The sequence below is a fragment of the Uranotaenia lowii genome, chromosome 2 (genome assembly GCF_029784155.1).
Source record: "Uranotaenia lowii strain MFRU-FL chromosome 2, ASM2978415v1, whole genome shotgun sequence".
In the NCBI taxonomy this organism is placed as follows: domain Eukaryota; kingdom Metazoa; phylum Arthropoda; class Insecta; order Diptera; family Culicidae; genus Uranotaenia; species Uranotaenia lowii.
The window spans coordinates 333,913,569-333,929,200 of NC_073692.1; positions in this window are offsets into that span (position 1 = coordinate 333,913,569).

Here is a 15,632-nt window from a genome sequence, read left to right on the forward strand (position 1 = left end):
CTGAAGAAATTACGTAAAGAAGGAATCGACAAAAACGACGAGCGATATGAAAAATTGAAGAAAACAACAGCACTCGTTCATCACTGCATAAAACAGGACCATTCTTTCGATATGCAGTTAGTGAAAGTGATTGATCGTCACAAATACGCCGCTGCACTTGGAACGTTAAAAATGTGTCACATCGTCAACAATGGCAACACTGTCAATAAGCGAAGTGATACTGAAGGGCTGAGCATCATATATGCCGGGATTTTTAACACACTCAAAACAACAACAAAAAAGAGAACACAAAACAACAACAAATCTCTTATACAAAACTCAACAAACAGTGATAGTGATTCGACGAATAGTTAGAAACAGAAAAGAAACATTCAAACTTGGACAACTATTTTACACACCATAGATAGAAGTTCGTACACATTTAACAGCTCATACACAGTTTTACTAATTGACAATTTCATAGATTAGCGAAACAACTGAACGAAAAAAAACGAAACATTGTAAGTACATAAAGACTATTTTATTAGACCGACACTATTTTATACTTTTGAATCATCATAGAACATAAACTAAATTTTTTTTTACACTTTTCTACACACTTGCTAGATTCCTTGATAAAGGCTAAATATAAGCCGAAACGTCGGATGTTGTGATAAAAATCGTTTTTTAATCACTTTGTAGACTGAAACCGCCGAAAACATCCTAGAACATTGATTATACAGTCGAAAGGAAAATTTAAAACTTAATAATAACAATGAACTATTTTTAATGGAACAAATATCAATTTCTTCTTTTGTCACCCCCCTCCTTCGAAATTTCCAAAAACCCAAAGGGGGAAATAAATAAAGTTTGAAGTATTTGATGTAATTTTCGACAAAATATTCAAATATTCAAAAGATTACAAGACCAAAATATAAATTTTGAAAGATGGAAGTTTTTTCACCTTTTGTATTCTTGATTTTATTGAATTATTCGATAAAAAATTACTTGATTTATAGGTTTTGTGCAATGATATAGTATGCAATTTAGTTGCATACAAGCTTTCGTGCAATTTATTCCAATTTATTTGTTTTTCGCATTATTTTTTACTGTCCGCCCCCCCCCCCCCCCCCCTCCCCCCTTGCTATGTTCCAACTCCGAGTGACAAAAGAAGGATTTGAAATTTGTTCCGGCCGTATCAGAGAGTTAAAGATGATAAAACGTTCGATTTAGGCACGGTTTAGATTTTTGCAACACAATGCTTTCGAGCGTGTTGCCAAAAACAAAAGTCGGTTTTTATATTTTGCAAAGAATATCCAAACCAATATAAAGCTACTAGCTGTGCTTCTAGGTTATATCATTGAGACTTTTGGCCAGAGAAGGGTCTTCTTTTGGCCTTTTTGCAGTATATCCAAATGCTATTTTAAATTAGAAATGAAAAATAAAAAAAAATCTATAATTGCAGACAAAATGCTCTTGAAGGGGCGCAGGCTAAAAAATTATCCAACCAAACGTTAGAAAGCAGAAAAAAGCTCATATCTTATCTACTTAGCAAACATTTTTGTAGCTTTATTTTTATGCTGTTTTGATATACGATCTTTATACATTATAGAAAGATCATATGTAACTTGATAAAACAGCATTTACCCACCAATGTGGAGGCAATATACATACATAAATTTCCGTTCTTTCTAAAGCGACGAAAACTATACCAACTGGGCGTTATCCGACACCTTATTCGTACCTACCTATCGGAAGAATGCAAAATGGCGTAAGGTTTTGTTCTTATAGCCATCAAATCGTTGTCAGCGACAATATTTTCTAGATCTCTCATTGGTCAATATTGGGGAAATGACCGATTATGCGAAATACATAAGCTGTGCACCCGAATACATTGCAACACGTTTTTCGTATTTCTATCTGCGAGTCTTATTCTGTCATTGCTCGTTATTGTATCAAAACGACTCGAGAACAACACGATTTTCACAGTGGAAAAAATTAGTTAATTATTAAATTTGAAAAAACATGTAGTAACACATGTGCACATAAAAAGAAAATAAGTACATGTGGTTTGTACTTATTTTCTAATTATAAAATGAATAATTTTGAATTTTTTGACCTTGTTTTCAACTGTATCGGCTTCAACCAAACTTTTCTGCTGCTGTTGGCGACGAAATTAGTGAACCGATTCGATTTTCAGTGCACGGTTTTCACTGAAACCCGATCGAAAGTTGTAAATTTTATGAAATCTAATTTAGGACTAAGCAAACAAGAAGATCGATGTACCATGAGTAGAGAATATTGTAGATAGATATGTAAATGTTACTTTCAAAAAATAATTTGAAGCAAACGTGTCCGAATGAAGCGACGATCAGTCACGACACCATGTTGATAATCGGTCTCATGAAATCTAACCCGAAAACCAAGAGTAAAACACGTGTTTTGTTTCCATCTTTCCAAACAGCACCTTGATAGGAGGGCGATTTGTTCAAATTTTGATGAGGGCATTTTGATCGGATATTTAAAGTTTGATAAATTTTCAGTTTATCTTAGAACAACAATTTTCAGCAGTTTTTCATAAATTAATAATTTCAATATGTTCTTTGAACAACCAATAAAATCAATGATGAGAATGTTTTAAGCAGTCACCTTGGCGTAAAAGCCTATTTCATTTGCTAATTGTTTACAACTTAAGTGATGAATAGCCAACATAAAATTTAATTTGATTGTTATTCACGTTTCATTGAATGTCTGGCAATTATTTTTATTTTGGTTTTAAGATATTGATTTTATGAACACATTTGTGTGAGAAAAATTTACTTAATTTTCTTCCCAAATCTTCAAAATCTATAAAAAATATAGTCGTTGGCGTTTTACCCCGTAAGGTCATTTTGGGCAGAACTACCCTTCTCAATTTCCATCTGGTTTTTAGCCATCTGGATGCACTGCTGGTTGTAGAGAGAACATCATGATGATTTTCTCACTTGAAGCCAATCATTTCGAAATTTACAAACATGGCCGACTTTCCATCATATCCGATTTAAACTGACTTCAGACGCTGTTTTATACGATCTTTTAACTATGCACTTTTAATTTTGACTCGCAACACCATTGTAAACGACTTAAGTAATCTTTTCTGATACGATTTTATGTTGGGTAAGAAAGACTTGAAAATGTTCACAGGGCTCGTTACAGGTCACTGTGAATACATATATCACATTGGAAAAAGTGGCAGATTAAACTCTGACAAGTGTCGTTTCTACAATATGGAGAAGGAATAGTAAGTGCATCTTCTTTGCGAATGTCCTTCTCATACATCGGAAAGGATTAAAATAATCGGCTGTGAAATACTAGATCCCTCCGAAGCTTTTTTTAAATTGGTCCTTAAAAGTTGTACAGCTTCATTCCAGATTGGGAAAATGTTAAATCTCAAGATAGGGGCACCATCTAAATATATAAAAGTGAATTTCCCTTGACTCAGCATGTATTGAACAGAGGACGTATTACATACATTTAGGGGTAGAAATACTACAAAAAAAATTTACTACCTACCTTAAATTATAAAAAATTTGTTTGAAAAGATGAAATTTTCAAATTAACAACCACGAGATGCAAAAAATCATATTCCAGCAAATGGAAACGAGATTGAATCTTTGATTTACATTTTTATGCATTTTAGTCCAGACTGGTAACCAAATTATAAAAATATTTATTTAAAAAAGATTTGGTGACTGTTCGAAATATATTTTTACACCAACAATGATGGGATGCGATAGTTAAAGCAATATTAAATTTGTAGGTGATATAATTAAGCTAATCCGTCATACTGGGTAAAGTTTTTTACGAAATCAAAAAATGTATAAATGTAAAAATGTATAATTTGTACACCTAAAGCTCGGTTTTTTAAGTTTTCTATGCAACTCAAAACCTTTAATAAACTTTCTCACGAGCGATGTGAGAGCTATGTCATCATCATTTTGATTTCATTCAATGATGGCTTCATTACATTTTATTAAAATAAAAATTGAATAAATGTTCTGGTACATAAATGTTGCCCCTAACCCTCCTGTTGCATAATGCCCCGTTTGACGGTACATATTTGTATCTAATTATTACATTGAATTTTCTACTCATTGAAGTATAATTAATGTATCCATGGGATAAGATGAAGTTTGAATATAAATCAGCTCAACATCCACTAGGGTGGATGTTATTAATTTGGCATGTGTACCTTATGTTAACATACTGTTTGATTTTGACTGTTTGTGACGTTATTTCTACTTAAAACAACTACAAAAAAATACACTTTTTTTAGTGTGTTCCTCATGTTGGACAGAATAAAATGTTTCTTACTATATTGAAGTTATAGTGTTTAAAAAAAAGAATATGATTGACGTAAAATAAATAAAAAAATGATTGACGTTAAGTTGTTGAAATTTATTTTATATTAACTTGATTCTCAACTAACTGTAAAATAAATGGTAACAAGTTAAAACATGATATTTTTTTTACTTATAGTGTACTAGCTGAACCCGTACGAACTTCGTTTCGCTTTAAATCATTGGTACGTCAAAATGAGTTTAGCAAATGAATTCGAAACATTCTTTCGACAATTTTGGGGAAAAAATTCAACAGGGTTTAAAGTCGCTACTATTACTATTACTTGAAATTCAAATTAAACTGTTGATTGGCTTTTTATTAAAATTTATGTGAGAGTGTTTTCTTCTCGATCGGTTGCAAAATCTAGACATTATGGCAGAAACATGTACTATTTGTTTGTGTGCACGACTCTTTTGCTTGACCTTCACACTTAAATTGGTATCAATTAACTGCCTCCAACAAAATTATGGCATAAAACACTGAACTTTCAATGAAACCCGCTTTTTCTGTCCCATGGCCCGAAATTCGATAATTGAAACCAATTTTACGTTCCTCAAAACTCCCTTGTGCCATTTTTTCTATTCAAATTATATGTAAAATTACGTCAGGAACTTGAAAACAGTGATCAGTGAATATAGACGCCCCTTTCGCCGACCCTTGACACGGAACATGGTACCTGGAGTCAAATGCTCATAATTTATAACCCTCATCTGAACATTTTCATCTCAATCCGATGCATGATCACGACAATATCGCGAAAACAGTGAGCAACTAACATGGACGGCCTTTTTTTTGACCACGATTCAAAACTTGACACCTGAAATCAATTATCTTTTCTGTTAAACTCCCATGTTCCAATTTTCATTACAATTCTATGCTCAATCAAGAGAATATCGTAAAAACAGTGAACAGATAATAACCCCTTTTGCCGACCCCTAAGTCAAGATTTGAAACCGGAAAGCAAAAGAGCGTCCCTCAAAACTCCTATGCGGAAATTTTCATCTCAATCCAATGTAGAATAACGTCAAAATCGCAAATACATTAAAGTTGGGTATGGACGACTCCTTCAGCCGAATTCTGATCCGCAATTCGAAACTTGAAATCGATTGCTCGTCTTTCAAAACACTCATGTGCAAATTTTCATCACAATCCAGTGTATAATAACACCAATATCGCAAAAACATTAATCAGTGAATATGGACGACCCCTTTGGCCGACCCCTGACCCTAAATTTGATTACTGTAATCGATTGCTCGTCTCTCAAAACACTCATGTGCAAATTTTCATCACAATCCAATGTAAAATAAAGCCAATATCGCAAAAACATTAATCAGTGAATATGGACGACCCCTTTTGCCGACCTCAAACCCTAAATTTGATAACTGTAATCGATTACTCGTCTCTCAAAACACTCATGTGCAAATTTTCATCACAATTCGATGTATAATAACGCCAATATCGTAAAAACATTAATCAGTGAATATGGACGACCCCTTTGGCCAACCCCTGACCCTAAATTTGATTACTGTAATCGATTATTCGTCTCTCAAAACACTCATGTGCAAATTTTCATCACAATCTGATGTATAATAACGCCAATATCGCAAAAACATAAATCAGTGGATATGGACGACCCCTTTTGCCGACCCCTATCCCTAAATTTGACAACTGTAATCGATTGCTCGTCTCTCAAAACACTCATGTGCAAATTTTCATCACAATCCGACGGAAAATAACGTCAATAACGTGAAAACAATATTTGTCTTGTATGGACGACCCCCTTCAGAAGGGGTCGTCCAAAAATCCAAAAACATTTTTCATCATTCCTGGTCCAAATGAGCATCCACGCCAAATTTCAGATCTCTAGCTCTTAAGACGGCTGAGTCTATAGAGGACAAACAAACAAACAAACAAACAAACAAACATACAGATAATTGCTTTTTATATATATAGATTTCAAAGCTATATATTAATATCGAAAATAAATTTATGAAAAATTTTACAGAGCGTTGTTTAAGAAACCCGAATAAGTTCTGGAACTAGACATGAAGCTTCACAGCTTAGAGAAACCATGTCTAAAATTGTTTATTCCAAAATAAAAACTTATTGATATTTATAACTTGATGGGCTTGAGCATTGTACATAAGTTCAAAAAAAAATCGTTGTTAGAAAATTAAAATGAACTTATTTGAATCATTGAACAATTTGACTTTTATTTTAACAATAAAATCGTTTTATCGAAAATTGCAGGAGATTTCAACATAAAAGTTATTCCAATGTGTAGAGAACAAATGTCTGCTGTGTATTTTGAATTTTAAACACATCTTTCAGCTGAAAACTGCTTAAAGCAGAGTATATTGATATTATCGATCGTCTAATAATTGAAGAACAATAGGAAAACTTCTTGGAGTCTGCTACAAACCAGGAAAATTTTAATTTGTCACATGAATTTAATGGGCGATGATAGTCCAAAGCTTCTCAATTCATCCTCAAATCGAAGACCATTCTGAGAAATCTACACGCGATAGAAAAGCACTCAAAGGTAACTCTTTCATCGAAGCAAATAATCTAATTCCATTTTTTTTTAAATCATGGAATATGTAACAAACTTGCAAAGCAGATGATTTTTTGCAGCTCTTGAAATTACCTCAGTCACCACAAAAAAAAAAAAAAGAAACATCGTAACTACAGAAAAAAAATATTCCTGATCTATCAGCTGGAACTCGCATTGACAAATTTACAAAAGCAATGGATGCAAACAAGTAGTTTGAAGAGGAAAAACACAAAGGATTGAAGAAAGACTCAAATATATTAAAAAAGTAAACCATCATGTTTCAGAGAGCTTCTCACCGAGAACAGAATCGAAATGGAAAATTGAAAAAAGAGTCTGAATGAAATACCTAGCAATACTTATTTGTATGCATTACTTAAATATTCTACTTAATCAAATATGATAAATGTTAAATGAAAAAAATTGTTGAGAAAAAGCCAGTTTCATTTGGCCGAATTGAAAAAAAAATGAAAATTTTGTTTTTTCTTAAGCTTAACATCCACTTCTTTCTTCAAAACTGACATAAACGAACTTGTAGAAATTTAAAAGGCATGTTTTCTCTGGTCGCATTCCAAAAAATATTTTAAAAATTATGATAAAAGGTATGCTTTCAGAATTTTCTCATTAAATTAATAAGCAAAATGATCATATGCAGAATAAGGAACAAATATTGGGCACGCACAAAAACTTTTCTTTTATATGTCCATAATTAGGAACAAATATGTTAACAATTAGGAACAATAAGTGCCAAATTAGGAACATCAACACACTTTAAAAAACACATAAGTTTTCGAAAACTAAAGCTTAGAATGATTATTTTAAACTTCAACCGAGTGGCTTCAAGAATTTTTAACTGAGTAACCTAAAAACTTTATATCTTGAAAATGAAGATTTGGCTTACTACATCAAATCTTAAAGCCCTTGACAAAATATAGCGAAATTAGGCACACTTACCCTACCTTCTTTAGAATAAGCATAATGGAATATTGTGAAGGATTTTAATAGTCCTTATTTATCTATTCATATTCCAAAAACGTTACTAAAGTTATAAAAAGGTGAGTTTTAAGGTTTTTCTCATAAAAATAATTTAAAAACCCTAATTATATTCAAAATCAGGTACAATCAGGGTAAGCGAATACATTTTTCCTCATATGTCCATAAATAAAAAAACACCCATATGTTAACATTAGGAGCTATTAGTGCCAAATTAGAAACATCGACACACTTTTAAAAACATGATATTTTTCTTAAACTAAAGCTTGAAATGATTATTTAAAACCTAAAAGAGTTCAAAAAATAATTTGGAAGTCTATTACCAAAACATTGTATATCTAAGAATTAAAAATTTGATCTACTTATATCAAACCTCCGACAAAACATAGCGAAATTAGGCTCATCCAACCTATCTATTTATAAATGCTGTTTTAACACTTTTAGGACCGCGAAAAAATCTAAGCCAAAAACTCCAAAATTAGGCATTCTTTATCACAGAAACCACTGGACCAAACTCTGCATTCTTTTAAATTTTGAGTTACTGAAAGTTATGTGTAGTTTAACGTTTCATTATTAAATTTAAAACATTTGAGTTATGCTTCTCAACGTAGTTCATTTGCGGCAAATGAAAAATCGAGATATCTCGTATTAGGTTAGCAATTTATTAATGTGAAGGAATTAATGTTTAAGCTAAGTATATTTTAATTCATCTCCAGAGCTAAAAATCCACATTCACAATTATAACACAAGGAACTAAATTCAAAAGAATCATTAATTTGAAATCTGATTTTGACTTATTTGGGGGCGTAATTCCATTTTTTTTTCTATCAGCTCTTATTTTCGGAATATATTTTCAAAATAGGTAGAAAATCATCAAAAAAGATTTGTGCATTTACAAAGATATAACAAAGATTTAGAAAATAAAGGTTTTTACCTAATGACCCATTTCCTGAAGACCTTGGGTAAATTTGATTTCTGGGTAGAAGTTATAGATGTTTTCATTTCTCATGTTAAAATTCCACGTTACGGAATTTTAAATCATTTTGAACCAAAATGAATTTTTGACATTTTTGAAAGCTTAAATCAGAATAGACTAAAATGTTAAAATTTTAAACTTATTTTTTTTCGAAACGATGTATCTCTGCAACAAAATAATCTAGACAAAATTCCTTACGTTTTCTTCGGGAAATATACCACTTTGTGATGCTTTTCGTTTTGTATGTAGATTAGTTACTTCATAAGTTATTAATGATTGATTTTACTCTCAACAGATTAATTTCTAATTTTCCAAATGCCATATCTCTAAATCTAGAACTGATTGAACAAATTTGACTAATACAGTTCAGGACGCGTAAATCTTACCCAAAGAAATGTGTTTATATTTCAAATTTTCCCTTGTCCCTATTCGACTATTGTGTACATAAAGAAAAAAAAATATTTTCTACTCTTTCCATAAATCATTTGTCAGTTAGTTCTTACTTTTTCATTCATTTCAGTTCAACTAAAACAGAGGCTCTCAGAATTTGAGGGAGATAAGTGCCGGAATCATCGATTTTTGGTTAAATTTACCAATCGATTAAGCAAGATGAACTCCTATCGACAACTTTTACAAATAATTTTTTATTTTTGAAGTTTTTCTTAGCGTCTCAAATTAGTTCCAGAATTCTGTCAACCATACATTGTCACGTCAAACGCTTAACACAGGTATGAGTGGAATTTCCAATAAACAAGATAATAAAATTGTCATCCACCTGATTAGTCAACCACTATCACTAAAAGGGAAAATAAATTGAAACTAAAAATATTTCCACGATTCCAATCGGTTTTTTATGACCCAGAAGACCAGACCACCGATCATGTTTCTAGTAGAACTTAAATGGGGTCGGAAGCTTCAATCAGAATCGATTATCGGCCACACGATGAGTAATGATCGGCTTAATGTTGGCGCGAGGTAAGATAACAATCGTCCATTAGATCTCGGGTTCCAGCACACATTATTCAAATGAGAGTCGCCAAATCCATGTCATACGCCAGTTGGTTCAGCAGCTGAAACTCACGATAGACACTAGTAGTAGGAAACTCCCGGGTGACAGAATACCTACATCGATCCATATATATTTCTAGCTCATTAGCATTCAGCACATATCGGGGGGAGATCGCGAGTTCTGGAGCCAGCGTGTCGGGGGGAGTGTTTATTTATCGATGCACATTCATTGGTAAAAGATCGAAAAAAGAAGGGGGAAAAGTGTGTCCACAAAACAGTTTCTGTTGAATTCCCTCCATCCAACGCGATATGACACTTGAAAGATACCCTCGTCAGCTGAAGATGGCATGCGCTCTACAGGCGATCCATTCGCGCTTATCTAGATCGATGGAAATCTCGCTTGGCTAATCAGTTCGAAAGCGAGCCGAATAAAAGATTTAAAATGGTTTGTAACAAAAAATCCTACCATAAGCAGGGTTATTTATTGGATTCGCTTAATTAAAAGTGAAGCAGATCTCACGGAAGACGACCTGGAGATCTGATTTGACTATGAAGTGATATTCAAATTTCGGTTTCAGATGTTTCCTGACCAATCTATTAAGGACAGCGCTCAACCAACCCAAATTGACCTATTTTTTCTCAATAGGTTTCATTCGACCAACTAAGCTAGGTTCCGTTAATGGAAAGTTTATCGAGATGCATGAACTTTTAATTTTTTTTAACTATTACAAAAGGAAGGCAGAAACTTTCGATTTTTGTTATATTTTGACTGGTTTTTATTCGTTTAATTGTAAAGTGATCATTTTTACTTGAAAAATTATCAAACACAAAGCTTATACAATTTTTTTTTGTCAAAAATGATTACCTCAATCAATTGAACCAGATTTCAATTTTTCAGCGTTTGGGACCAAACCGAATATTGATTTCGGCAACACGCACCCGGCAGAAAACAACTGGCCCAAACCCATAATGGCAGATTGCCAAGCTATTTTTACACCCACGCATTCATCCAGTTAGGTGAAATAATTTCATTGAGAAAAGGAACGTTACGGGCCGGCGCGTACACGTTCTTTTCAGGGCACCCCGCGAATTTTATGATTGTTATTAGTAAACAAATAACACCTAGGTCGGAATTGTTTTCTTCAGCAACCCGTTAGTTTGAGTTATACACAAACTTGCTTGGCAGAAAAATTTAAATAAATTATTAAAAAATCGTCAATATCAGATACTTAAAGATTTTCTTTAGCGATAATGAAAAAAAGTGCTTATGTTATCTTATCAGCTTTGACAAAAAATGTAGAATTTAGTATTATTCAAATGGTGATATCCATAAAACTAGAATATCCAGGCAGTTATATGCATTCTTAAATGTAGAATAGTACAAAATTTGTTTTGGTTTTCATCCATGTTTGAGATGTAACTCAAACCTGAATGATTTAAAACGGTAAATTTTCTCCACCGTTTCTTTTTCATGTCAAACGATTTAGTGACATATTTTTAAGCAATTCAGATCACTAGTTATTTTAATAACATATTATTGGATGTCCTTTGTATTCTTGACTCGCTTTTTTGTAATTTCAAGCTGTCCCTTATGTCGTGATTTCACGATTCTTATGAATCTCACTGCAGAGATTCATTAAGACCCCAGACAACCATTTGGTGGGTATTTCGAATTTGTCGTCTTTTGCGACTTGAGTGCAGGGCTCTCATTTTCCGTCAGTTAAAAAAAATATTTTTTTGGGATTTTTAACCAATTGGTATATTCATCCCCAAAAAATAATAAAAATAAGATTACTTCAAACAAATGTGTTTTTTGCTGTCAAATTCAAGTTTATATCGTACACATTTACTATTTGCCTGATTGCTGATTTTTTTCCACGTTCATGAATTTATTGTTAGCGCCTGGACTTGATCCCCTGACGATTCGATCAGCAGCTCATGATGGTTCCTCGACGCTATCTGCAATATATAAATTCAAGGGGATTTGCTTCAAAGGCATTAAACCAAAAGCAAATCGTATATTTCTATAACTTAAATCTTTTAAATCGTAGAACACGTCATCGATGATCTAAAAATAGACCAACATTTTGAAGCCTCCTTTAATACGATTCCAATCATCGATGTCCCATTATCATAAACGATTTTATTTAACTTTTTTGTATTCTTTTACGATTTCCAGCAAACACGTTTTACGAAAATCAGACATGCGAATTAATTTGCAAAGGTATACGATTGCATGCACATTATTACGAATCCATGCAGTTATATACGTTTTTTATTTCGAATTATTTTATGCATAGCACGACCAAATTTCTCAATCACGGCTGATCACCGTATATCGGTCGTTTCACGGATTTTTTGCGAATTGTCGTACACAAAGGTCGAGTTCATATGTACATAAATACTTCTAGTCATGCAATGCTTTTAAATACGATAAAGAATATGCATGGACCGCACATTGTAGGTGCAGATATACGAGTATAAATAACATTCTATACGATGTAATCTGTAAAAGAAAATACGACTCCTGGTTGTCTGGGACAAGTATGTCGCTCACACGAATATATCAATCGCTGAGTTGTGTTCTAGTTTATACTTCGTAGCTTCTCTTCCAGTGTTGCCACATGTTGGCTTTATTTATTTTCAATCCTTTTATCTCACCTCTTCATTCCTTCTCACCTCAAATCTTACTAAACTTTCATAATTAAAAAAATATTTAAAATATTTTAAGTTTTTAATATTCTTAAATTTTTATTTTTATTCCTCTTATACCTTATATCATCACTCCATTTTTTCTTACCACCATTATCGATGAAACTAATAAAACGACGAGTTCTATTTCATTTTTACCAAAGTGAAACATACAAAAAAAAAAATGCATACGCAATCCTAGGATCTGCAATTTTTCGGCATCCCTCTTACTACCAGAATCAAAATGATTTAAAAACAATCGGAGAAGCCTTGACCAATTTTGCTTTTCCAGTCTCACTGTCTTTTCTATTTATTTATCAGATTCTACGCTTCAGCATTTGATCCTACCTTGTTAGAACATATGCATGACAATAACATCTTTAGACTATATTTTAAAGCGTTTAAAGCGCCATCATTCTATAGATTGGTTCATTACGAGCGTACTTCTGTATTCGATTTGGAGGCCGAAACGGTCTCACGTTGCCCAAACTGCTACGTCCTTCGTTTGGAGAAATTTGTGATACTAAATACTAAATAAACATTCTACTAGTCAAGTCCTTTAAAACAGCCCATCTGTTGATTTCCTCCGAGTTTCGAGCGACTCCAATCCAATACACAAGGATCGGTATCCCGTAATTTCTTCTTGCCACCCAAGGCGTATCTCAGAAATTTTTTTTGAACACAAACACGTCATGCAGCACTCCGGAAAACTCATTCATAACAGTGACAAAAAGAAGGGGTCTTAATTGACTCCCTTGTGGTACGCCGTTGTTGACCGAGAATACCCTGGATCTCGCATTCCCTATCCTAACAAATTGGACTCTTTTTTTTCAGGTATGAACGAATTCACTGAAGACAAATTCCGCTGATCCCGTTTTCACACAGCCACTGACAGGAGAGCATCTATGTTAATCAATAGCCTTAGACTTGTCGGTATACATGGCATCGACTTGTAAACCCTGCATCATCCATTGTGAAATTATTAAGCGGAAGAACAAACAATCAGTAGCAGCAGCCTGAAAAATCTTTTTCCACCGGTAGGTCAAAATATTCAGCAGCAGCAGTCTAGAAAATCGGCGCTTCGTAAGCCAATCCGTCTTTTCCACCGGAAGGCCAAATCGAAACAAACAAATAGCAGCAACAGCCTTGCAAATCTGCGCTTAAAATTAACAATCAGCAGCAGCAGACTTAAAAATCGACATTTCTTAAAACGTCCATCAAACAAAAACAAACAAACAGCAGCAGCAGCCTTGGAAATCTGCGCTTCCTAAGGGCAGAAACACAGTGCACGCGAGCGAGCGAGCGAGCGATTTTTGAATGAACCTGAAATGAATTTCGCGTGAACATTTTTCAGGATCGTTCACAGTGCACGCGACGAACGGGATGCGATTTACACTGAGAAAAAACTTTATGGATAGGAAAGAATATAATATTTATGTAAATCAATTTATAGGAAATTGAAAGAATAATTTTTAAGAGGTTATTTTTGTTTAAATCATTATGAAATAATTCGTATGTGACATTCAATTAAAATTTTTAACAGCTTCATAAAATCATTCAATTATTTTTATTGCCGAATCCACAAACCGGAGTTTTCATCGCTATCTGCGCCGGCGACTTTCACTGACGTCAAATCATGTTGACCCGACAAATCCACGTCACGTGACTCGCAGAATAAGCACCCAAGATTTTATTTCAAAAGCACTTTAATGTAAGATAAATTTGTTCTAGAGTCATATTTATTATTTAATCCTTGCTCATATTACAGATTGAACAAGTAAAATTTACCTTTTTCTGGATATAAATGTTCTGTGATCAGCAGTTGAGTGTTTGCTTTGGTTACAGATGTTAGGATGCTATAAATTTTTCTAGGAGTTTTCATTGTGAATCCAAGCAACTGATTTTGATCTGGCAGCTGCGTTTCTTTTCCGGTCGACATATTTTGAACTGTATAATCATGATTATAGTAATTTAAGATGAAGGGAAATGATAAATAACCATTTTTTGCAGCTAGTACTTTAAATATTTTTCAGCTAATCTACTCTTGCTTTAAATATTTAAAACAATATCCATATATCAATTTCTCTAGGAGAAGTTATTTTATTTGTTCTTAAAGAAAACGAGTATTTGTTTTTCGAAGAAAATTATTTTTTATAAACCATCTTATTTATTTTGGCATCAAAACTTCACGTTCTTAAATTATTCAAGCAATTAGAAATGGAATGAAAAAATTTTGGATCGTGCGAGACCTGATGACCACGCAATTTGTCACCGGAATCTCTAAAGGTTTCAAATAATTAGAGAAAAAACGCACGCCGGTATATGGAATATGCATCTTATGCAGCTTGGCGAAAAAAATTAATTCACAATGTTTAAATTTTCCCCCAAAGTAATATGTTTTTTACAGCACAAAGAGCACAAATTTACCGTGCCGCAAAATAATACGAATTTCTCTTCAGAATTTGCTGGTCACCATTTCGTCCGTATACTGGACAAACAACAGGTATATGCTGGAAAAACTTTGTCATAATTGAAATTGACCTCTGCTTCAAATTTATTTAAAAAGTTAGACGAGGAAAATCGATTTTTTTTATTATTTAAAAATAACGCGATATATTTTCAAATAAAACTGCCGAGAAATAATCTCAGTGCAGGTTCATATGAAGTTTGGGTGAACCAAAACAAAGTATTCACGCGACTGCTGCGACGGATAATTTTCCGAATGGTATTTCGCGCGATAGTACGAATCGCGTCGCTTGCACTGTGAACGGTCTCACAGTTTTCAACGTGTTCAAATGAGGTGCGATTCTTCGCGCGAATCGCTCGCTCGCTCGCTCGCATGCACTGTGTTTCTGCCCTAAGCCAATCCGTCTTTTTCCATTGGAAGGCGGATTTAAAAAAACAAACAATCAGCGGCAGCCTCAACAACCTGCGCTGTCTAGTCTCTCCGTCTTATTTTATGGAAGAACAAACAATCAAAGCTGCAGCCTTAATAATCTGCGCTTTTCCAGTCGCTCCGTCTTTTACTGGAGCTGGAACCATTCTCAAACGATC